This window comes from Cupressus sempervirens, chromosome 11 (assembly GCF_028749045.1).
Source record: "Cupressus sempervirens isolate cs-2001-9-10 chromosome 11, ASM2874904v1, whole genome shotgun sequence".
NCBI lineage: Eukaryota > Viridiplantae > Streptophyta > Pinopsida > Cupressales > Cupressaceae > Cupressus > Cupressus sempervirens.
Window position 1 is genome coordinate 524,752,501 of NC_143128.1, and position 27,760 is coordinate 524,780,260.

The following is a 27,760-nucleotide window of genomic DNA, read 5'->3' on the forward strand; positions in this document are numbered from 1 at the left end:
GGTTTTAGATAGTTCCTTCCTATTGGGTCTTCTTAGAATTATCACAAGCAAATATAAAATAGATTCTTCTAGCATTCAATACATTCAAACCCCTTTTTGACTAAGGCCTAACTAAGTATATGATGCATGCAAAATAATTTTACAAATTAAAAAAGGTTAAGTATCTTGTAATTTACTTTATGAAATATTAACATATAATATTCTTTAAAAATGTTAAATTTTGATTGGTTCGAGTTAACTAGTTTAATCACTTGTTGAAGATGGGTGGATATTAGGGCTAAAAAGGATGTAATTATTATAATTAATCAAAAGTCAATTATTTAAATATTATTTAATAAAATTTTATTAATCTTAAATTTAATTAATACTTAATATTTTTATGAAAAAATATAAATAAATTTACAAGTTAATGAAATACATCCAATCATTGACTTAAGTCTCAAATCATAAAAATTTAGTAATGTTTGTTTTGGAATATTATGTTTACATATTTGAAATTAAATTTAATAAATTTATATTTAAAATGTAATTATATATAAATATTTTATACACATCAAAAATATTATATATAATAATTAAATAAAAAATATTAGAATAATTTATTCATTATCATTAACGATAAAATAAATTAGAAAATAAAATATATTCCAATAGTATTATTATTATCATAAGTCATTTTAGAAATTAAAATATATTCTATAAATAAAATGATCGTAATATAATGAAAATAGAATAAAAATAAAAGGTACTATTTATGGATGTTGGCGATAGAGGCATAAAGCAAGACTATTAGAATTTGAGTGAGAAGGCTTTGAAAATAATTTTTACTACACTTCTCTCAAACAAGAACAAAAAATGTGAGCATCAAGCTAAGGTTTGAAATCAAAGACAGGTGCGATTTCATGGAATTCGATGATTGCGTGATATGCACAAAATAGAGTTCCTTGAAAGGTTTTAAAGCTTTTAAAAGAAATTCCTCAACCAAACATTGTATCTTGGAGAATGGTGACTAAAAGGTACAAACAAAATGATTTTCTTAGAAATGCCTTGGAGGTATTTAGGAAAATGTAATCGATAAATGTAAATCCAAGGCAAAGATATATTCCCTAGTTTGTGTTAAATTAGGGGGTTTAGGACATGGTAGGAAATACATAAAATAATAATCGAAAGTGCAAATATTATATACATTGTAGTGATGAGTTCTCTAATAGACATTTACTCAAAATGTGGACCGCTACTGAAGGAACTTGAATTGTCTTAGAAAATGCTTGGAAATATGTGGTCTCAAACTCTCATGGACAGAAATAATTGTAGTATATGCACAAAATAGGCTTATTAAAAAGGCCTTGTGAAATTATAAGAAAATATAATCTAATGGTGTAAATCTAAACTTTGAACTTTTGCCAACACCCTCTCAGCACACAAGAAAATGGGATGTTTGAAACAGGGTAAAAGATCCATCGTGGCATAATACTAAAAATATATTTTCCCAGAAGATGTAAGTGCAAATGCTCCAATAGAAATGTATTCAAATTGTGGAAATAGGCAAAAAAGGAGTGCGAACTATTTGACAAAATGCTGCAAACAGATGTCATCACTTAGAATGCTATTGCAGGATATGTATAAAATGACTTGTGGAAGGAATGACATCAATTGGAAATGTAACTATCCAAAATGTTACCCCTATTATTTTGCTCAATGCATGTGTAATTTAATTACCTAATAGTGTTGACATTACAGTCATGTTTGTTATTAGTGACACACATTTTATTCAGATTGTAAGTATCTACCAAGCTTATTGTATAGTTAATAGAGTTAACCAAGCATTTCAGTCTCTACCAAGTTCTATAGTTGTTACCAAATCCAAGGGATAGTATTCAGTTTGCACTAAGCAATTTCTACCATAATGGTGATCATCAATGTATACCGAGCTTCATAAGGTTTACCAAGTTCCTCAGTGCAAACTGAGTTCTATAGTGCTTAATGAGTTTGCAATTACAGTGATGTGAATCTAGTGTTGACCAAGCCACTCAGTGTTAACCAAGTGATTTAGTTTATATTGAGCTCGTAGTGATAAAATTTACCAAGCTATGCAATATGAATCAAATGATTCAGTTCATATGTCAAGTTTCGCAGTATTCACCAAGTCACCAATGCAGACTGAGTTTAAGACTACTTGGAAGTGATCAAAATGGATCGAGATTCTATGTATACCAAATGCATGATGATGTTGAGCATTGAGTGTGGATGTTGAGTATCAAAACCTCATTGAGCTAATCTTTAGAACCTGAGTTCCTACAATTTGGGCTGACCTTGTGTATTTTGTGTAAAATTGTATTGTAATTGACTTTGTTGATTTGAAAATTAGATTGGTATATATGTAATGTATTGTATCACATCAAAAATATAGACATGAAGTAAGATATCAAGAAGAGAAGAGAATAAGTGCAAAATACAAGGCTACAATAGTATAAGGAGCCACAAAGATTTATCTATCATAACAAGGTGATCATTACACTCAAAGGAATCTCATTCAACAAACTAAGTTGTAGATCAGAGATCAGCCACTATTTCATCCTAACATGTGTCTTAGTTAAATACTTTCACAAGGTAGACTTAATAGTCTTTTTCAAATCTCTTTACCGAGTGCATACTTTATTGTATGTTTGCAAAACCTTTTGCAAGGTGGACCTAGCAATCCTTATTGCTCCTAATAGAGAAGATCATTAGAAGTGATCATTGTAAGCCTTAACAGGCCAACTTTATACTATAGTACTAAAGCTCATGGGTATCATCCCCACCCTAGTTTTACTTTTTATTTGCAAGGTTTCTAGGTCACCAAATTGTGTGTTATAGTGTTATGAATGTTTTGATGTTTTTAGTTATTCATGCATACAATTAGATCATAATACACGTGAAAGATTAATTGGTAAATAAGGATTAAGTTTTATTAGTTATTGATTCACCCCTCCCCTCTCAGTAACTTAGCATGTCATATATATTTCTAACAATTGGTATGAGAGCTTTGTGGTTCTCAAAAAAAAAAGTTTAACAGCTTGAGCAAAGATCAGAGGCTATGGAGGTATTCAAACTTGACAAGGCTATTGAAAATGAAAAGCTAAATTTGGAATTGGCTATTGGACAACTGAAGAAAGCAAAGGAGCAACTCTCTCAATCTCTGAAAAGAAGAAAAGATCTTGCAATCCAGATGAATAACCAACTCTACATTGAAGAAATAATTGAAGACATCCATTTAGCAAGCAATCCAGATGAAGCAAATTAAGTAATTAAAGAACTATTAGAAAGGAATGGTTCACTTCAAGAAGTATGAAAACTAAGAAGGGAGCAAGAAATTTAGTCAGTAAGATTATGTGAAGTCATGGAAGAGAAGAACAAGATAAAAGAATAAATAGAAGGAAAGAAAAATGAAATTCAACACCTATCCCTTCAGCAAGTAGACTTCATTAATCAACTCACCAATGTAAATGAAGAAATCTTGAATCTAAGATCAAAGAATGAAATATTACAGAACGATTTAAAAATTGAAAGTCAAACCAATGAGAGGATGATGAAATCTCAATTAGACATGGATCAACTAAATGAGAAAATCTAATATAGATAGAAAGGAAAGGTAGGAATTTGATATATAGAAGAAGGTGAATCATCTTAGCAAGGAGCTCAAAAGAATCAAAGACCTATTTGCAGTCACTATGGTAAGATAGGTCACACATCAAACAAATGTTGGAGCAATGGGATAGAAAAATTCAATGAAAAATGTTGCAATTGCAATCAACATGGTTATAGAGCTAATGAATTAAAAGAGAAACTTAAATCTAAAGGCAAATGTCACAAATGCAAGAAGCATGGGCACACATCACTAGAATACAAAAATAAGATATTGAACCCAACAAAACATGTTGTAAAAACTATATTTGGTTGGCACTATAACACTTGGTGTAGATGTCATTACTATGGAAAATTTGGACACATTGGAATGAATTATGTAAAACATCACATGAGGACAACAGACACCACCAGAAGATGTTTTATCTATATAGAACTTGGTCATCTTGCCAAGAACTATATGAATACTAGAAGAATTAAATATGAAAAGAAGACAAAAGATGATCACATCAGAAAGTAGATGAGACAACAATGGATTCCAAAATCTTCTAAGAATGTAAGACCAAGCAATAATGAACATGTCACTCAAGAATTGGGTTACTCAAGTATTTCCACTTGATCTCTCAAGGAAAACTGGAACTAGGATTCTAAAAAATATATCACATTAGTTCTAGTCAATAGAATGAAAGATTCATATCAGCATTCAAGATGTAAAGGGATCATTGAGCATTCAAAGATGCTAGTCATTATCAAATGAGGTTGGGTTATAGTCCTTACTGAGCAAGGTTGGGAGTAAATAAGTTTTGTATAGAAATTGAGTCATGTATGACTCTGTCAAGCATTCAATGCAAGTGAAGTGGAGGTTAGCCTATCATTTGAGAAAAAAATCTTACCAAGAATTTATGGCAATCGAAAGGAAAAATTTGATAAAAGGATGAAATTGAATTCATTTGTCACCATTAATTTTTTAGAGCTATTTAAGCAAAGTGATTTCTAAGAATCTGAGCAATCTAAGAAAATCACTATTGGAGATTTCCATGTCTTTGAAAACCCTATCGAGAAAAATAGCATCTAGCAATAGCAAATCAAAGAAAGGATCTAATATGTTAGTGTGAGACGTGGAATGGAAGGCACTAGACTTTAAGTTTAGTCCTACCATTGTAAAAACCCTTGATCTAAGTGGAGATCAATCAAAAATACCACTAATTATTAATGACATTTATTCACATTTCCATTATGCTATTCAAGACATTGAAACATTGTAAATGGATAAAACCTTGGAGAAGCTATGTGTGAATGGTGTGTTAAAACCTAAGCATCAACACCTTGAAGCGAAGGGTTTAACTCACATTCTGAATTTTCCACATGATTTTCAAATAAAATGGATAAGATTCATTCTCATTAATGTCCATAATGGTTAGTCATGGTTAGAAAAAAATATTTTGATTACCAAGAAGATGATCCATAGGATCAGTGGTCTTCCTATGTTGGCTAAAGGTAAAATGACCAAAAACCTAAGTTAGGTCGAGCTTGAAAAGAAAACCCTTGCCAAGTGGGATGGAAGGGGAATGAAGATCAGCTATGTTATAGATATGGAACTAAAGTTTGGGATACATGTCATTACACACACAATATACAGCTTGAGCAAACTCAATAGTGTATCATGTGAAGTAGTGGATCTCACATACAAAGTGCTCAAGAATAACATATCACTTGATCTTGATGAGTTGATGTTGAACTAGTTCAATAAGAATATGGAGAGTATAAAAAATTCAAAGAAAAATCCTTGTAAGTTCGGTTCACTCTTAACTTGTCTATTTTTCTATATGCAAAAGTTCTTCCCATCTAAAGGTATAGTTGAATGGAGGAAGGATGTACCTGTTACTTATCAGATTAATGAATATATAGCTAAAATAGGAGAAAAATATGTGAGTATTATGGATAATTATTTTGATACATTTAAGGAAAAAATGAATAATAGATTCAAGATACCAAAGAAACTCATTGATGATTACAAATATGATGCTTGTATCATGGTTGATAGTGATAAAGTGTCTATACAGGTAGTTAGACCAAGAATTGTATGAGTCAAGCATCTAGGTTATGAGGTTAACATTGATGAAACCAAGGACAATTGAAGCACTAATTAATGAGCATGCTAACCCTAAACCTACATACTTTGGCACCTACAATTAAGCAAAGGCTAGAATAGAACTTGAAATAAAACTCCCTCAAGTAGTCAACAAAGGGAAGAAGAGAATTGCAAAGTTTAAAACTAGCTCCACTCTTCTATTGACTAAAGGTAAAGGAGATGACATTAAGGATGATGAAGTAGAAGGTGAAGACAAATTAGAGGAAGAAGAGCCAGTAAATAAGAACGGTAAGGTTATAATAACCAATCCTGTCAAACCATCTACTATTGTATTCATGAGGAGGGAATCTACGAAGAAACTTGATAAAGAAGGAGGAGATGTGATCTTTAGAATACCTCCACCCACCTTTAAGGAAAGGTTGAAGGAAATGGACTCAAGAGTCTACATAAAAAACTTTAAATAACTAAAGTATGAGACTAGGACTGTAGAGGAGCCAAAACAAATAGAAGACATGATAATGTCTAAAATGGGTAAGTGGAAATATTCCCCAAACCAGCTTGTTCAGTAGATTCTAAGTGATCTAATGGAGAAGATCAAGCCAAGATGGCAGAATGCTATAAAAGCTGCTAAGGACATATATGAGAAAACCCTAAAGTAACTCATGTTGAGTTTCAATGATAAAGGAGTAAAAGAATCATTTAAAAAGAATGAAGGAAAGCTTACCTTGAGATTCAACACTTGTCTTATATTGATAAATGACATTGAACATCTAGTAAGGAATGTCACCAACACATGGAAGAACATTTTTAATCTTCACTAGAAAAGTGATTTTGTGGCTCATGTCAATGACAAGGATGAAGATGATGATGAAGATGAAAAAGATGAGGAAATTGAGAATGAACAAGTTACACATGATGACAATGTAGATGATGAGGAAGAGGAATAGGGACAGGAAGCTACCAAGGAAGATTTACCTGATGTTTTAAGCATATAGGAGACTAACCCCAAGAAAATTGCAGCAATGGTCATAGCCTCACTTCCTCATTCCCTAAGCAAGACATTGAAAATATCAAGCCTAGAGAAAGCCACTATAGGATTGATTGTGTCAAACACTATAAGTACAAACACTCAATCAATTTTTCCAACTATTTAGCTCAATATTTCATTGACAGAAGTGACAAGAACTTCATCTACCAAGCAATCAACACTTCCCTATACTTTAGTTTTGGTTATACTAGGTATTTCAACAATAATTTTAATATCTACTTTTTAAGCTAGTCCTACTATCTTTACCATTGTTTCGATTCCTAACATGAAAATAATAAGTACCAGGATAGTTGAGACCAAGCCTCAACTAAATACAAAATTTTTGAATAAAGGAAAAGAGAAAGAAGAAGAAATTGATCTTGATGAGGAGATTTTTATTCCAAATTAGAACATCTCCAATCTTAACCCTAATCAAATGCACATATTTGGAGAACTTCTTTAGAAGAAATCTAAGAAGTGGAGGCTTAGAGAAGAAAGAAATAAATAATTTCAAACAATTGAAGATGCAAAGAATGTCCTAGTAGAGTCACTAAACATAGAGGTTGACACTTCTCAACCAATTTTGATTCAGTTAGCAGAGGAAGTCCAAAAATTTAATGAGGATTTGAATGGATAAGAGAAATTGTTGTAGAGAGTGGAGAAGAAATTTGAGAATAAAGGTTTGGAACTTATTGCTCAAAAGATTGCTATTCATCAAGTTGATCTATCTACTATTCTAAGCTCATTGGAGACCTCTTGCAACAATGTGTCTTCATTATTTCGGTAAACTCTTTAAAACATATATTATCACCAAGGAAATAAGAGATAAACTATCAAAGATTGATGAAGATCTATAGGAAAGTGCACAAAAATTGCAACTTGACCTGAGTTAAAGCTTTGCCCACTACTCAAAGATCAAATTCTTAACTAATATGTAGGTAGCATTGCTAAGAGAAGAAGCCATGATAAGAGCTACACTGGTAGACATTTAGGGGATGATTCTCCCAAACATGGATGCATTGCAAAAACACATTGCACATGAAAAAATTCTCATCCATGATAAAAAATTCTCAATTGTAGATCACATGATAGAACTTTTAGCAGAAGTTCAAATTGCATTGCACACATGCAAGGTGTTGTAAGAAAATTGGGACAAGACAATAGTGCTGATTTTAAAGGTACATTTAGATTTCTTATTACATTTTGGCATTACTGTATAGTATAGCATACATCTTTGGCATTAATTTCAAAAAGGGGGAGAAGATGTATATTATAAAGGGGAAGTATACATAAAGCGGAAGAAAATGTATTTATCAGATGAGAAAAGATGTAAAGTATATTGTATATATGTATAGGGGAGCATTATATATGTACAAATACTTAGAGATACATCTTCTACAAATTTTTTTTTTGAAAAATCTCAAAAATAGAGTACTCTACCGAGTTGGAGACACAAAGTGATGAACAAATGGTGTTCTTGAAATTCAGTTTTGACTAATAAGTGTTTTGTCACTAATGCCCAAGGGGGAGATTTTTGACATTATAGTCATGTTTTTTATTAGTGACACACACTTATTCAGATTATAAGTATGTAATGAGCATATTTTATAGCTAATAGAGCTAACTAAACATTTCAGTCTCTACCAAGTTCTACAGTTGCTACCAAATTCAAGGGATAGTATTCAATTTGCACTAAGCAGTTTCTACAATAATGGTGATCAACAGTGTAAATTGAGCTCCATAAGGTTTACCAAGTTCCTCAATACAAATCAAGTTGTGCAGTGCTTACCAAGTTCATAGTTGTAGTGATTTGAACTAGTGTTGACCAAGCCACTCAGTATTAACCAAGTAATTCAGTTTATATCGAGCTCATAGTGATATCATTTATCGAGAGCTATGCAATATGTATAAAGAGATTTAGTTTATATGTTGAGTTTCATAGTATTCACCAAGTCACCAATATAGACTGAGTTTACTTGGAAGTGATTACTATGGATTGAGCTTCTACATCTACCGAATGCATGACAATGTTGAGTATTGACTGTGGATGTTGAGTATTATAACCTCACTGAGCTAGTCTTTAGAACCTCAGTTCTTGCAGTTTGGGCCTGACTTTGTGTATTTTATGTAAAATTGTATTGTAGCTGACTTTATTGATTTAAAAATTGGACTAGTATGGGTAAAAGTACAAAGTTGTGTTACCTTTCAGGCTAACTTATTGGAACAACTGAGTTTGAGTATTTCTATCTAAATTTCAATTTTGTCCAAACATATGATCTAGGTAAATTCATTCTAGCTAAGTTATATATTATCTCACACTTTTCCATTTGGAAATGTTTATTAAATGTATGTTTTATACTAGTTTGTATCCAATTACTAAAGAAATACAATTATTTTAGAAAAATTGGTGCTTCAATAACTCTTACTATTTTTTATGATTTTTTTTAATAACATATAAATACCATTTTTTAGAGCTCAGAGTCAAGAATATTCTCATATAGATTTTATAGTGTTTTAACTAGATATAGTATATTGTAATTAAAAAATTCTACAAGTATGTATTTTAACACTCAAAAAGATGTCAATTTTGAGAAAGAAAAAATAATAAATCATATCAAAAAAATTTAAAAATTATATGATGGAGAGAGTCTTCTTTTAGAATGTATAATTTTTCTCCTAGTTAGAATATATTTGTTTTGAAAAATGTGGTGGGAGATGAAAACTATTGATTTCTGGTGAGTTGAAATTTGAATCATCATAAAAGAGAAAATATAGGTCTAAAGCTGATTTTTATTTTTGATTGTTCTAGCTATATATCTTATCTATAACATAGTTTGAGATCAAAGGGAAATAAATTTATTTCCATCTAGTTTTGTGGTGGGAACTAGACCCCTAATCTTCAGTAGCTAAAAAATTATCTATAAAAGGTAGGAAAATATATAAATTCTTATTCAAAATAATTATTAAAATTTATGATCCTAAACTTCATGCATTTCTACACATTTTATCAGTTTACTTTATTTTCAAATTCAAAATAATAATACCAATTTTGTGTCATTTAAAGTGAACAATTATACTTTTGTTAGCCTTTTCCTTTACAAAAGGGTGACACAGGTTTATGCTTTTACATGTATATATGTAATGTATTGTATCACATCCAAAATAAGATATGAAGTAAGATATCAAGCAAAGAAGAGCAGAAGTGTGAAATACAAGGCTATAGAACTATAAGGAGCATCAAAGATTTATCTATCCCAACAAGGTGATCATTGCACTCAAAGGAATCTCATTCAAGAAACCAAGTTGCAAACCAGAGATCAACCACTATTTCATCTTAATAGGTGGATCAATTAAATCCTTTCACAAGTAGACTTAATAGTCTTTTGCAAATCTCTTTATTGAGTGCATACTTTATTGTATGTTTGTAAAACCTTTTGCAAGGTGGACCCAGTAGTCCTTATTGATCCTAATAGGGTAGATTATCATAAGTGATCATTATAAGCCTTAATAGGTCAAATTTACACTATAGTACTAAAGCTTGTGGGTATCAACCCCACCCTAGTTTTATTTTCTATTTGGAAGGTGTCTAGGTCACCAAATTGTGTGTCATAGTGCTATGAATATTTTGATTTTTTTGGTTATTCATGCATACAATTAGATCAGAACACACATGAAGGATTAATTGGTGAATAAGGATTAAGTTTTATTAGTTACTAATTTACCCCTCCCTCTCAGTAACTTAGCCTGCCATACATATTTCCAACAAATAGATGTGAAAAATATTCTTGAATTGGGTTGCTATTATTTTTACTAGAGACAAATGTTAATATTATGTTTTATTAACTATGGCCGCAAAATAAATCAATGGACATGCTTTTCTACATGGTAATTTTAGGCTAAAACAATATGAGTTCTATAACATGAGCTACCCACCAGGTTAGAAGAATGATTCAATTCAATTGGTATCTTTATCCTTTACTAAAACTAACTCATATTATAATGCCCTTGAGATGCATATTTATAATGTTCTATTGGGTATACTTTTGGGATCCTTTTTTAATGATAACTTTGTACATAGGTATAGATGTACATGGAGCCATGGGCTATTTCTTCTCTGGTATCTACTAGATGAATTCACTTCCTTAGGTACTATCAACGAAGGGCTAAAAGAAGGTGGATGGTTGTCAATTTTTTAATGGAATAGTTTCCCACAACACCATAACATTCTCTTATATGCTACTAAAGATTCCCATTAGGATGTCTCATCCAAGAATATAAAATCTATCCATTGCATTAATATGGATATACTCATTGGAAGATGTTATTGACTTATCCAAGATTTTTATGAAATGTGATGCAATCAAAAGCTCAATAGTGCATTATTGGTGCAGAGCATCATGCAACTTTCCTTCAATCCCAAAATCAACCATGGGGATTAATCCATTAACCCAACTAAAATATCTTATTCAACATATTTAGTAGCATAAAATATCTTTTTTCTAACACTTTTACAAAATCTTCATAAGGAAACCAATATCTACAAATCATCAAACATCTTATTTACGAAATTAGAAATAGTAAACAATATCTCAAAACTCTTGAGGCATAATTTTTTTTCCATCATTCTTATAATATTCAAGAATCTTAAGAATTACATCAATAACTTATTATATCCCACAATGTACTTCTATGTTCTCTACATGGTAGAGAAAATGTTGCCACAAATAAGGGCATTTAATCATAAAAATCTGATCATATCCCTACAAAGAAATGTCAGCAACTTCAAGTATACTCATGTTCAAAGTTGAAATATGCCTCAATATTATGATTTTATATATTAGATATTAACAACCTCCATTGACAAAAAAACTCTATAAAGCTCATTACTACCAAAATTAGACTTATGGCTGTCATATATTTTACTTGACATAGTAGTAATAAAAGAGTTTAAACACTCTTTCCTTGTACATTCCAAACACTATGAAGATCGACAAAATTTCTTAAGTCTAATGAAATATCATTCCAACATTATAAGACCCATTAAATGCATCGATACTTGAAACATGTTTTACAAATTTAATTGTGACTGCCACAAAGTTTCAACAATCCTTAATCTGTAATTAATAACTTTTGCAAATGATATTATTTTGCCAATCGCTTTAGTGGAGTTATAGATAACTTCATATCGTATTGTATATACAATTTATAGAGAAATCTAACAATTGAAAGAAAAGTTATGACATTTTTCCTACAACAGATAATAAATTCTAGCAAGTTTTAGTAAATTTCTCATAAATTTCAAAATTCTTAATTAAAAGGCACTAAAACAATTCCAAAGAAAATATAACTCTCCCTTCTACATCTTCCAATATGATTTTAAGATCATTCAAATAAAACTATGATATAAATGTGTCTTGGAATAAAAGAAAAATTTCTGCTATAGAAAACTATCAACACTGTTAAAAAAAAAACTTTTATATTCATATAGCCACAAGAAAAGAAAGAACCAATTTAGGAAAGAATAGTTTAGGAAAGAATCAGTTTAAGAAAGAATCAATCCAATATTAGAAACAATCCAATATTGCAAAAATCCCTCTCAAGTTGGTGCATAGGTATCCCATATGCCCAACTTGCCCAAAAACTTTGAGAACACTCGACTTGAAACTACTTTGGTAAGAATATCAACAAGTTGATCTGCTGATCAAATTTTAGGCAGATCCACAATCTTCTCATCCAAATTTTGCTTGATAAAGAATATCGTCAAGTTGATCTGCTGATCAAATCTTAGGTAGATCCATAATCTTCTCATCCAACTTCTGCTTAATAAAGAATCTATCCACCTCCACATGCTTTTTAGGATCATGTTGAACCGGATTATGAGCAATATCACATGTTTCTTTATTGCCACAATATAGTTGAATTGGCCACCTTGGTAGACAACCAAATCTCTTAGGAGAAGTCTTAACCATGATTCTTCACATACTCTAAGTGCCATACCTCTAAATTGTACCTACACACTTGATTATGCAATAACTTTCTATTTTTTACTTCTCCATGAATGAGATTACCTCCTACAAAGGTGAAATAAATTGAAGTATAACACATGTCATCTACTACTCTAGCCTAGTCAACATTAGTATATGCATCCACACTTTGATAATCCTCATTTTTGGTGAATAAAATTCCTTTTCCAAGAGCTGATTTTAGATACCTCAAAATGTGCATTACTAATTTCATATGTTTCTCTCTAGGATTATGCATAAATAGGCTAACAATACTTAATGCATAGGCAAGATTAGGCCTTGTGTGTGCTAAGTACATCAATCTTCTTACAAGTCTTTGGTATCTTCCTTTATCAACTAGTACCTAATTAGACTCAATACATAACTTCAATCCTTCTTCCACTGGTGTATCAATGGATTGACATGCTAACATATTGGTTTCTTGTAAAAAATCTAAGGCATACTTTATTTGAGATAGAAAGACCCCTTTATCAGATCAAGGCACTTTGATCCTAGGGAAATATTTCAAGGGACAGAGGTCTTTCATTTTGAATTCTCTAAACAATTAATTTTTTAGAGCCCTCCTTTCTTCAGAATCACTTCCTGTAACTATCATGTCATCCACATACACAATAAGTGCAATGATCTTACCCTGCTGATTCTTTATGAATAAAGTGTGGTCTAAATTGCTTTGATGGTAACCAAAGGCTTTCATTGACCTTGTGAATCTTTTCAACAATGCCCTTGGATATTTTTTCAACCCATATAGTGACTTCTTTAATTTTCACACCTTTAGACTATGTATTTCTGGTATCATGCAACTGGGTGGGAGTTCCATGTAGACTTCTTCAGACAACTCTTCATGTAGAAAGGCTTTCTTCACTTCAAACTATTGTAATGGCCGACCCAAGTTTGGAACTAGAGACAACAAGACTCATACTATATTTATTTTTTCTATAGGTGTAAATATCTTTGTATAATCAATCCCATAGGTTTGGGTGTACCCTTTTGCCACCAGTCTCACCTTAAAACATTCACTTGTGCCATATTCTTTGTACTTAACAATATAAACCCACCAATATCCAACTGGTTTCTTTCCTAGTGGGCAGTCAATAAGTTCCCACTTGTATTGTTTTCCTATAATGATTTCATCTCCTCATTCATAGTGGCTTTCCAACTTGGATTAGCTAAGGCTTCCTTCACATTGTTAGGAATAGATACAATAGATAATTGATTTACAAATGACTAATTTGATTCTGATAAACAATGGTTAGACACATAATGACTCATAGGATATTTAACTTTACTAGAAAGTTTGGGTTCATATGTGGACTTAGGGATACCTCTGGTGAGACACTGAGGTAGTTTTTTTTAGATGGTTAAAGAACATCCTTGGTAAGCAATTGGTGTGGTGTGAGGGACTCAAATAGGGGTGGACCCACAACTTCAATTTCTAGGTGTTCATCACTACTTTGATCTAAAGTTTCATAGGTACTTCTTGGTTAATAGGTTCAAATATTTCTCCTTCTTTAGAGATTTCCAAGCTATCCACATCTTTAGAGATGTGAATGTCCACATCTTCAGAGATGTCCAAGCTACCTACATCTTTAGAGATGTGAACATCCACATCTTCAGAGATGTGATCATCATAGTCTAGATTCTGAATTTCCTTCTAATACTCCCCTTGAAGTTCAGGTTCAGAGGAAAAATACATCAAGTCTTCATTAAAAATTGCATCCAATGTAATAAACATTCATTGGGTTAGAGGATGATAGCATTAGTACCCCTTTTGATAAGAAACATATCCTAGAAAGACACATCGTAGTACTCGAGGAGATAACTTGTTGTGTTGATTCTTATGGAGGTGTATGAAAGCTACACAATCAAAGATGTGGGGAGGTAAATTTGGGATAGCTGGAGCAACAACTACCTTAGTGAGAGCTTGGGATGCTATTTGGAAATCAATATATACTATATAGTGCTAGAGGGTACTCAATTGATCAAATATGCTATAGAGGTAAGTGCTTCACCCCAATTGGATAATGGAATATGGACTTCTATTAGAGAAGCATGTACAACCTCCAACAAGTGATAATTTTTCCTCTTGGCTACCCCATTCTGCTAAGGTGTATCAAAACAAGTAGTTTTATGAATAGTTTTGTGTGCTTCCAAATACTGCTAAATTTCTAAACTCAAATATTTGCCTCCATTGTCACTATGAAGAACTTGAACTTGTGCATTGTACTAAGAATGAATCATGTTATAAATTTTTTGAAATAACAAGTTCACATCACTTTTAGACTTCATTAAGCATACCCAAGTAATCCTAGTACAATCATAAATAAAAGTAACAAACCTATGTGATCCACCCAAGGTAGTGACTTTGGATGGACCCCAAACACCAGAGTGTATGATCATAAATGGAACTAGACTTTTATTCAAAGTTAATGTAAAAGAAGCATGATGGCTTTTTGCAAGTTCACAAAATTCACACCAGAAGCTAGAAACATCAAATTTTGCAAATAAACTAGGAAATAATTTATTTAGGTAACCAAATGAAGTATGTCCTAGATGTCAATGCCATAAGCATATTTTAGATTTCTACTTGTCCCGCTCAGAGCCATCCATCGCTAGAGCCTGACATAGCTTGTTTGAACTCTTTGACACCAAGTCCAAGTAATACAACTTCCCTCACCTAACACTACAACCAATCATTTTCCTCATTTGGAAGTCCTTAAACACACATAAATAAGGCCAAAAAATTATAAGACAAAGTAAGTAATGGTGATTTGGGAAATTGACAACAAATGGTAATCCAAAGATGGAACCACTAAAATAGAATGTAGATTCAAATTATCAGTGAGAGGTAAGGATCCTTCTCCAATAATTTTGGCTGGAGAGCCATTGGCAGTGGAAACAAATTTTAGTGAGGATAGTTTAAGGGATGAAAACTATCTAGAATCAAATATCATATGATCCATAGCACTAGAATCAATTAGCCATGCTCTATTAGAAACAAGTGCAGACATATTTAAAGACTTACCACCATTACCTACCATTATTAATAATGCCAAGATCTATCTAGCAACATTATCCTCTGTCCTTGTTTCAACAAACACTGCAATGGAGGTCTTCTTGGAATTCTTCTTTCATGAATTACAACTATGATCCCACCATTCTGGATATCCAACAAGTTTAAAGTAGTGACTTTTGGTATGACTAGTTTGATTGCAATGGGTTTATTTGTAGGTTGATTTATAAGCACAAGTAGTGATCTTAGGTAGGTTTTGAGGAGGCCCATTCTGATTAGATCAGTTTTGAGTCACCACGGCTAAAGCTTTAGTCTTTTCTAGTTCTCTAATCATGTTTGTGCATCGAATAGATTCACAACAGACTAATGCATAACATGCTTCTAATTCAGGAATAGGATCCTTTCTCAAAATTTCATCACAAACTTGTTCGAAGTCACCATCTAATCCAGCAAGGAAAATATGCACCCTTTGTCACTAAACTAATTTTCGATAAGATTCAACATCGTTCTCACTTTTCATGATCACTTTATCACAATGATCAAACTCACCAAAAATCTTGGTTAATTCTCCATAATAGACAGAGAGTGTTCAACCATTTTTTTTGGTAGAGAAATCCCTTTGATTCAAAACAAACACCTACAATTCATCTGCTCCATCATAAAAATCCTTAGAAAGAGATTTCCAAATATCTTGAGTAGTGGGTAAGCGAATGCATTGGTTTATGTAATTTCTGGGGACATAGATATCAACAACCATGTTTTGACCTTTTGGTTGTCTGCATACTACTTCTCATATCCATCATCCTTCTTGATAGGTGGCTATGAGTTACCACGAATGAAAGAGAGTTTCTCCTTCTCAACAATATGCATCTCCATGATTTGAGATCACAAATTATAGTTTGTTTCATCAAGTGTAGTCCTTGCCTTGAAAGATGAACCTTCATATTAAATAATAATGGGAGTAGATTTTCTCTCAAATAATATTAAATCTAAATCAGCCACGGTTCAATGAAGGGATACAAATGATTCAAGCTTCAAAGATCTGATACCAACTTGAAAATCAAAAATCAAGAAGAATATTTTTCATTCTTGTATTCACATAAAACTATACAATTACATATATAGCTATGTGCCATATTCATGTAGCTAAAGGAAAGGAAAGAATCAATTTGTGAAAGAATTGTTTAGGAAAGAATCAATTCAATATTAGAAACAATCGAATATTGCTACAAATTGATTATTAACACAACTACTATAATCATTAATTATCATTCAAAGCACAATAAATGTCATTTTCAAGACATACCCAACCTTTCTAAATCCTTGTGAGATGTACATATTCAAATTTTCTTCTATAATAGTATCTTATGATAATGACATAAAAATGCATTGCTTATTCGATTTTATATTGAACATTTTTTGTGCCTAGTCTATGCTTCCTTACTTTGAAAACTTGTTTATTAGATAATTCCTAACTTTAATATATAAGAAAAACCACCTTTCTTCTATTCTTTTATAGATATCCATACTTCATTCCAAATATTTGATTTTGGCATAAGTAGGGAGGACACTAGCCTAGAAACTACAAGTCACTTCTGCAAATCCTCATCTTATTTATTTGCAAATGAAATAATGCAAAAGATATTTGCTATTAAATGGAGATCTTAATGTTGCTAGAGATTTTTAGCTTCCAATATTTGTCAACTCACTATTCTAGTGATTTTGCTAAAGGCAATGCACTTGAAAACATGCGTACCATTGCATTCTCTAAGAGATCCAATATTCTTCATTCAACACTTCAACCTGTATATGAGGGATATCTATAGCAGGTACTTACATACCATATCTTTTGATGATGATGTGATCTATTCTTTCCTTGATTAGAAACAAAGATGAATAAATTATGTCACATGTAAATGACACTACCATTTTGAGTTGGAACATCAAATAATAGCACAAAAGAAACATGGAAAAAGCAATTTAGAACTAAATATATTGTTTTACCAAGGATCACTCTTACAGTAGTATTGTGTGGGTTGTAATAGAAGTGGATTTAGAAAATGACCTCCACAAGACTAACTATCTCTACCTTGATGTCATACCTACTACATTGTGAATTGTATATGGGGATGATTGCTCCATGTCATCTCTAGAACACAACTAGATAACTAGATAGTATATTTTAGAATAAGAGATTGAATCTTCCACTAAATGTTGAAATAGATTTAGGAAAAATACCTTTGACTTATTCAAAATTTACTGACATTTTGGGTGACATCTTGAGTGATGTATCATTGTAATACCAATTAATTTCTTAATTCATCACAAATGTTTTTATAGAAATTTGTATCACAATGTATTATAATATTTATCACCAATGTGATTTAAAACATTAAGGTGTCTATCTTAGTCAATTATGAATTAATCTAGTTATTTGCATAAAATTAGATAGAAAATTATTTAGTACATAACTTAGCATTCCCCTCAAGAATTAAAAGACCCTAAAAGTACATATGGGAGTAGGCCTAATTCTATCGAATCAATAAAATATAGTGTTAAGATTTTTGAATGTTAAAATCCTAGAAAGTATCAATTTGAAGTAGATTATTGTTGATAAAAACTTGAATGCTATTTTTATTTATTAACTATGAAAATCATTTAAATTAGTTGGAGTACTATAATGGGAAATATTTATATTTCATAATCACAACATTTAGGGAAGGTTTTGCAAACGGGGTTGCAAGAATAGTAGATTTAACTATAGAGGAAATTTTGTACATAAGCATTCTTTAGATGGAGTGGTATTGGGATGGTTGACCTCCCAGTGCTTTGCCTTTGTGAGCATCTGCTAGATCCAGTAAGTGTTTTTTTCAATTCAATCTTATAAGAGATGGGTTGATGTGAACTACTATTCATAAAACCTGGGTCAATGAGGTTGACTCTAAAAACTACACAATTAAATCATGATCTAGCAATATCACAATTTGATTTGATGTCTAAAATATCTCCTACTAATATTTATAGTGTTTATGCTTCCTTTTGGTGCCTTTATTGGTGTGACATCACTATCAAAAAATCTTGCTAAACATAGCTTCTATGGATAACTACAACTAGTCTGATCAATGAAATAATGCTCAAGGAGTATGTTTTCTCAATGCTAAATACAATCAGTTTACTGAAGAGGAGCCATGTGACAATAAGAAGATCATAGAAGTGTCATATACTCATTTTAAAGAAGAATTTCTAGTATTTGAGAAGGTAAGTACATCACTCCTATTTTTTTATTTGTTTAGCTATTTATGTGAATTCATCTATCATAAGTGAAACAATCTTGTAAATAAGTAATAACTAGCTTATCTAGTATCCTTATTAGATTTTTTAGCATTTATATTATAACTATGAAATGTAGGTTGAGGTCAATGGTGATAATGCAACACCTATTTATAAGTTCTTGAAATCAAAGAAAGGTGGCCTTTTGGGTGACAAAATTAAGTGGAACTTCACCAAATTTCTAGTGGAAAAAAGATGGAAATGTGGTTGATAGATATGCTCCAAGTATTTCTCCACTGATTACTGAAGTACTTGATAATCCCTCTTTTTTAGTTTAATGCCTTATCTACATAATTTCTTTAATGATTTACTATTTTTCTTTCTACTGCACATCTATCAAGATAATAAGAAGATCCTATTTTTAAATAACAAGTTTTTGATGTGTCAATAAGATAATCAATAATAGTTGTAATTTATGTTTGTAGAAACATATCAAGAAGCTCCTAGGAACTACCTAATTCTTCAAAATATAAAATGGTACAACATTTCTACAGTGCCCACATAGTGCTAAGGAAAAGATGTTGTGGTAATGAATAAGATGTAGAAATCCATTAAGATGATGTTCTATTACAGAATAGGATTAAAACTAGAAAAATTAGTTATTTTGAATTTTTAATTGCTCAAACTTCCACTTTTTGTTGTATTGCTATGAATCTCATTTGTTTCACATGTTTTAATTATGCCATAACCAAATTCTATGTTCCAAATCCCACCATATATTTTCTCAACATAAGAGAAATTTTATTTCTTAAGTACTACATTCCAAATCCCACCATATATTTTCTCAGCATAAGAGAAATTTAATTTCTTAAGGATCATGAGAAATTTTTCTTAGCTAGTCTTCTTAAATGGAAAATAGATGTTTACATGTTTCTCCAATTTTTAACATCAATAAATTGCAAGATCCATGAATAGATCCATGAATTATTCTCAGAAAATCATTTACTTTCACTTTTTTGTCGAGAATCATCATGCAAGATGCTCTAGCTTTCTTTTTTAATGTGAAAGTAGCCTTCCAATATGTGAATTCAAATGTTTACATTCATTATTTCCTTGTGGAAATGATTTTGTTTAGAGAGGTTCATAGGGTTTTAACTAGAAATTTCTATTCTCCTCGGATCCTTAGTTTTTAACTATTTATTCTTAATCTAGTCATGTTATTGTTAATTATGCACATCTTCCTCTATCTTTCAGTAAAAGAACAATAGATATGTCTTGAAGGTTTTGCATCAAGATATCTACCATGAATACTACTACTCCCATCACAAAAGCTACTCCCAATGACACGAGACCCATCAACCACAATGCAAAATCTGAATGCACTTAAAGAATCTTGAGTTGTATGAAATGACTGGATCACTATCTCTTCAACCATGTTGTGCACATATCAAGCTCTTCAATCTTAGCTTTGATGATGATGATAGATGAAATTGATCAATAAGATAACATCTATTGTTTAGAGAAATTATACTAGCTACTTACATTTATAACTCCTATATATATGGGCTCTAAGCTCACCTCACTTGCAAGAAAAATTGCTGTGGAACTCTAAGCTCAAGTGTCTTGTCTTAAGAATTTGGCATCTCTAGAGTTCCTATTTGCAAAAAATATAATTTGAGAAAGCTATTGATAGTATATATTAATTATTTTTGTTGTATCTATTGAGTATTTTTCTCCTCTAAAAGTTTCCAAATATGACATTACAATGTATTTTATTTGGGTATAATTAGAAAAGTCAAAGATTGTGTGACAGAGGAATGACACCTATGGGAAGTAGAGGTGCAAGCTTCTATTCCTGAAGACATTAACGATGTCTCAAAGAAGGTTTTCATGAAATTCTTTTTATACCTATTTTAAAGGTCTATTTGTTTGGTGTTGTCTCACATTTGATTGAAAATGATTTACTTTTATCTCAAGTGTTGGCATTCTTTGTCAAATAATACAGAAGCATCTAGCAACAGTCCAACATGCCCTCCTCATCCAAGATTTATGTGGGGATTTTGCATCTAATATGGTGTGATGAAACCAAATTTGGATTTAGATGATCAAATTGGATTTTCTCTTAAATATATTCATAAGTTATCCATTTTATGAAAGACAATTGCATGAATTTAGAAAATTTTTATGATTTCCTTAAATTGTGAGTCAATTGTTAAAAATAAATGTTTTTCTTAAATGTTTTTACAAACTAATTGTATGTAGACAATACAACTAGTCTTAAAATTTCCTTGTATAATTCCTTGCATTGATCTTTTAGCAAATAAAATCAATTATATGTTTCTGTAACTAAAACCATTTCACATGTAAATATTTTATAGGATTTTGAGGTCATGGATAGAGAAGTGGCACAGTTACATGATAATGATATAAATAAGTTACTACCAAAAAGAAACTCTATTTAGTGCTAGATATAGATCACACATTGCACAATTCTACTCATTTTTTGAAGTCCCCTATGAAGAGGTAGCATATGTCACATAAACTCAATTAAAGGGCATATCAAATGTTGAATCAAGTGTGCTAGTTAGTTCAAATGGAATTTGGTATTTTTTTTATTATTAGTCTATTCACTACTTATTTTCACTTGATTGGTGACTTAAGATTTCTTCCCTAGATTTATTTATTCTTATTCACTAGCTACATGACTTGTAATCCTTTTTGTTCATGATAAGAGTTTCTTATTGAGGTGGTGCTATGACAATATTTTTAGTCTACTATTGTAAGTTAAATAGATCTGAATTGATGTCATTTTCCTCTTGAATGTTGATTTCTTCTCTTTCAATGAGTGTTCATGCTAATTGGTTTGATGTAGATATTTAATTGTTGAATAGTAATATCAGTAGATTATTATCCTTCTTTTTCTTCTATGCTTTATCTTTGCCTAACATATTGATTAGATATTTTATGTCCAAGGGATTTGAATATTGCTAAAGAAAATATTTTAAGGTTAAGTGATTAGAAGAGAAGAAAAAATATTTCTTTCATTTTGTTGTTTGGAGAATGGAGATAGAGAGTGGAATATAAATTGATTCTTTCAACAATAATTTTTAGAGTAAAGATGGCAAATTTCCTTTGTCTCTTGCAAAAATTGTTGGTAAAGTCATCACTTACAAAGGTAAGATACCATCTTTCATTTTGAAATATGTATTTCTTGTCAATTTTCGTGCCTCAAGATTCATGGATTTTCTAACAAACTAGTCCTATTGTTGTTCTTTCTCTAGATTGTTTAGTTGTAGTAGCAAGGAGGGATAAGGAGCTATTGGTAATAAAATATGTTCAAATGGTCCCTAATATTCTTATTAGGATAATAATGATTTAATCAAGGTTCTATATTTGATCTTGGCAAAGCTTACATTTCCTGAACCTTTTTTTTCATTTTTTTTTTAATAATGAACCCTATTTACACCTAACCATGTTGAATAGAATTGAAGATTTTGTTCATACAGAGTGTAAATATGATGTTAATATTTTCTTTCTTGATTAGATTTTCTATTCTATCACATATAGTTCCAATGTCTTCAACAAAATTAATTGAACCAAAGGTTCAATAGATATTATTCAACCCATTCACATCTCAGCTATTGTAATGGGTTTAGACTTGTCCAACAATGGAATTTAGGAACAAGAAATTTGGCTTCATTTTTTCATTCTTGGAGTTAAAGCATGTTGGATCAAATTTTTTGGTAGTCTTTCATTTTTTCCTCACAAAAGTGTTCTCTCAAAAATTAGTCTCTTAAGTCATGGTAGGAATTGGCATAGTTCAACGTGTGCCTTCTACATCCATTGTACGTGGTTTTTGCATGCTCTTGAAATTGGTATTATTATGGTGATTACATTTTGTCATTAGAAGTGGCTTTGTTTTTACAATGCGCACAAGCTAATCTCAATTATTGTAGAGACTATGAAAAGAAAAAATAGTTGGTGGAGACCTACAATGGGACATTACATTATCATTCAAATCTATCTTTGAAAAGGGGACATTACATTATGGTCAAGCATGTGAATTATTTTATGGTTATGATCAACCATCTCAAGATCCATCAATGTATGGTTCTAGGTCTTATCTTATCATTGGGGTTATCAATAGGTGAAGCATATCCATTTCCTATCAGACTTTACTAGTCCATTATTTCCTTTTGTTATAGGTTTTTCTAACCAATTTATCATAAACAAATTATTTAGTTTGTTGTTACATTTATGAATTGGCACCACTTTCCCTATTACTAGGAATAACTTAATTATATGTCATTGATAAAAACTTTCTATATATGAGCCTTACTTTTATCAAATTCCTATTTTTATGTTGTTTGTAGACTAAGGTTCAATAAATATCAACATTAAGTGTACTCAACAATTTTAGTACCCACCATAGCATAAGGAAGAGGAAATATTTGATCCATTGGTACCTCCATATGTTAAAAAGTGAGTATTTCAATTGATTGTGTTTCATAGTTTTTAATAGATGTGACTTTTAAATGGGGTTTGATGTTTTTATTTATTGTGAAGGTCTATTTTCTTGACATAAATTACATAATCATTTGTATCTTTTTCTAAGAAGTTAGCAAAAGAAATAATACTTTTATGTGGCCAAAGTGCTCCAAATTATATTTTATAAGAGTCTATCACTAAAATAATTTAGAGAAGTGTAATTTAAATGAAATATAATTTTAAAATTCTTGAACAGAAGAATTTAATTTTTTTGAATTGTTATTAAAAAAGATTATTGTTTTTCATAATAACTAAAATTTGTGTTCTTTGAGAAGAGTACATCATGTTATAGTGATCATGATCATGGTATATCTAATGTTGGGAAGACAATTTTGTTAATTTTTTGCATCATTTTTTAAAGGGTACTAGCTCAATGGAAGAGCACCTACTTTATAAGTAGGAGGATGGTGGTTCAATTCCATCATGCCCTAATATGACTAAATTAATGATTAAATAAGCTACCAAATAAACTACCAAATAAGCGTTCATTTATACTACCATATATACTACCCAAAAAACTACCAAATCACCTACCAAATATACTACCCAAAAAACTACCAAATATACTACCAAATAAACTGCCAAAATTACTAAATAAACTACTATATAAACTACCAAGTAACAATATTAAATGACTAAATCAATGACCTAATCAATGATTAAACTAGTTTAGTCATAAATTTGGTTGGGATATAAATGTCTGACAATAAGCTACCATTGTTCATGTGATCAAAATTAGTCACATATCTAAATTTTTTAGTAGTTTATTTAGTAATATATTATTGTTTTTATACTAGTGTTAGGAGGACCAATTTGACATCTTTAATGGCATGTACATGACTGCATGGGATTTACATACAACATATGCCCAATGCTAGAGTGACTACCATGGAATTCTTATGGAGGAAGAAATGAGGGAATCCTTGAACATGTTGGTGGGAGTTCTAGATGAAAAAGTGACTGATCTTGTGGAAGAAATTATCAACATGATGCAAGAATTGTGATTTTCTTGTGCTTTCTTTTTTATTATAATTCATCATAACAAGTTGTAGTTAGTTTTAAAGTTAGTTAAGATGAAAAGTCTGAATCTTTTTGCACCTATTTTTCTTCTATAATAAAGGGTACCTAGGCCTTATTGATATCAAGAAAAGGAGATACAAATATATACTTCAAAGAGCATGTTTTGTAGACATAGGCATGTATAGTGGTGTAGACACTATAACTTGTTACATCCCAGCTGCACTTCTAAATTAATAAAATATACTATTTTTTGTCCAAGAGATTGGGAATTGGTCATTAATTTTGTTAAATTTTAGTCTTCATTAGATTAATACTATTTTAGGCAGAACTAAGGCAATCCTTTGAGAACAAAACTCATATCCTTATGTATGTTTTAAATAATTTGTATTAATTACAAAAATAAATTCAATTATTGAAGTTTTATGGATTATTCTTAGTTTACCTTCTTCTTAGTTGATGGTGACATACCTATCTCTAAAATATAAGATTTATTTAGTAGTTATCAAGTTGACTCTCTTCTCCAATTTAGAAGGCATTGGTCATATTTCAATTTGGAAATAGAGGACAACTTTGTGAAAGGTAAAAAATCAGTGTGCTCTCACTTTATTTCCCTATATTACGTATCCACTCAATTTTTTTAAGGTTACCTCTTTATCCTTCACAAAAATTTATTACTATAATCAATTTCTCCTAATTATGAACCTTTTCCAACTCAAGAGTATCCTTAAGTTTTCACTTAATTCATTATTTAATTTATTAAACCAAAAGTGCAACAACTTAGGTCTTGTAAAGCCTAAAATGTGGAGGTTGAACAAACAAAGATTTAACCTTTAGTGTTCACCAAAATTATGTTGAGTTTCCTAGCATCAAGGACAAGATCACATAGGAAGTCAACCAATAATTTAGTGCACCAACAGATTGGTGATTCTACTGGGGAGATTTGTTACAAATTGATTTGTGGAAAGTTTCCTCGTATTCTATAGATTAGGGATAGAGTAAACTATATTCAAACTTTGTCAAAGGGAAAAACTATGAAGTTTCCTTAAAGAAAGGTTCAACTCTAATACTTATTTTTTTATGAATAATTATTTGTTCATAACTAAGAATTGGAATAGTGATAGACATCTATCCTTGAAGTTTCTTTGGGGAAGGAGGTCTATGCACTCTAGGAAACATATGGAATACACTCCAAAATGAAGATGTATAAAGAATAAGAAACGAATAGATATGCCATTAAGAAAGTATAAAAACATTACATACATGGAGAAATATTTATGTGATCAAAGGCTAGATAGATGTCCATCATGAAAGGAATCCATTATTTGATTTAAATGTGGCTAGACAATTTGAAGTTTCTTGATTTGTTAATGAGTCTAGTGAGGAAGAGGATGATGCAAAAAAAAAATGAAGACTCTCAAAAGCTTACAAAAATATTAGAAATATTGCATTCCTTAAGAAGGAAAACAAGGGCATTAAGAGGAGTTCCCAATTAATTATTGGAAAAGTCTCTCTTGAGCAAAGATAGTATCACTACACAAAAACATGTTAGACATAAGACAGATAGGGAAAATGGTCAGTCATACAATTACACTCCTCCTCATAAAAATCCTTCTTTCAATACTGTGCATAGAAATCCATTATATAGAAGTGAAGAAGGAAATAATTTTGCTAACTAAAATAAGGATTAGACAAATAGAGCTGGAAATAATTGGAAAAATAATACCATTAATAATTAGTATTATAACCAATGGAATTCTAGGAGACTCAATTTTAATTAGTACAATCAATGGGCAAGAGCCACTATGAATATAGAAAGATAAGAAATTAAATTCCACAAGGATAGCATGATACCATAATCCTCTATCTAATGATGTGAGAACCTCTATACAAAACTTCTCTGGGAGAGAAGATCAATTTACAAAAATGCATATCATTAACGTTAAAAGTACCACTGAGGAGTTAGAAGAGCATAATGAGGATGTATTCATGAAATTATTTGTTCAATCTAAAACTAGTGATGCTATAGAATGGTATGGAGATCTACCTAAGAATTATATAAGAAGTTGGCAAGATTTTGTAGATATGTTTCTTGAACAATTTGGGAATCATATCAACACATGTTTTTCTTCTCATGAATTCACAAGTATAAAAAAGAACTCCAATGAGACTATATTTGAATTCAATAAAATATTTAATAAGATCCTAAATAGGATCCCCCAAGATATTAGAAACAATGATCATTTTCTCATAAACTTTTATTTAAGTGCCTTTGAAAGTAAGACACATTACAATATAAGGTCACATAGACCTAACATGCTACAAGAAGTCTTTAAAGTAGCCATGAAAATAAAAAATGATAGAATAATTATAGGTATGGTTGGAAAAATGGTGGATCCTAGGCTATTTGATCCTAAGGATCCTAAGAAAAATAAGGAAGAAGATAAGATAGATAAGATCTTAGGGATGATTAAGGATTTTCATGTGAAGGGTAAGATCAAAGGAATGAAAAATATTAGATATAATCACAAGCTAGAAAGATATAGAATGTATGATATGCCTTACACTACATCATGAAAAGATGGTAAACCTATCAAGAACATTGATACTCCTAATCCTATCAAGAAATTAAAACATTATGTTAAGAATGACCCATGGTTTGATGCATGTAGAATGCTACATTCTCTAGAGAAGTGCTTTATCACTAGGAATATCTTTGATTGTGACACTCATTTTTTATATTAATCACAAATAAATGAATTATCTATAGAACCATTTTTGGGGTGAAGACTACTTAGAAGATTAATACATGTGTAATGTTAATAGAAGAATAATAAGACAATTGGATCAGCAAGTTATATTATATAAATAAGTACCACTTAGAAGAATTACAACAATTGAAGAAAGAGAAGATCTCACAATTACTGTAGTTGAATAAGCTAGGAAAAATTAAAAATTAAAGAATATGACTATTGATCTAGACGTAAAAGCAATGACAAGCCTTCTCTATGCAAAGGGATTGCAATAGATAAGCCTCCTCAAAATATTCCCCAAGAAGGATCAAACATAGATCATCAGCTATCAGGTTAGGAACATGTGAGTAATTCTTTTATTTCAAATGTTTTATTTCAATTAATTTTTTTTTTCCC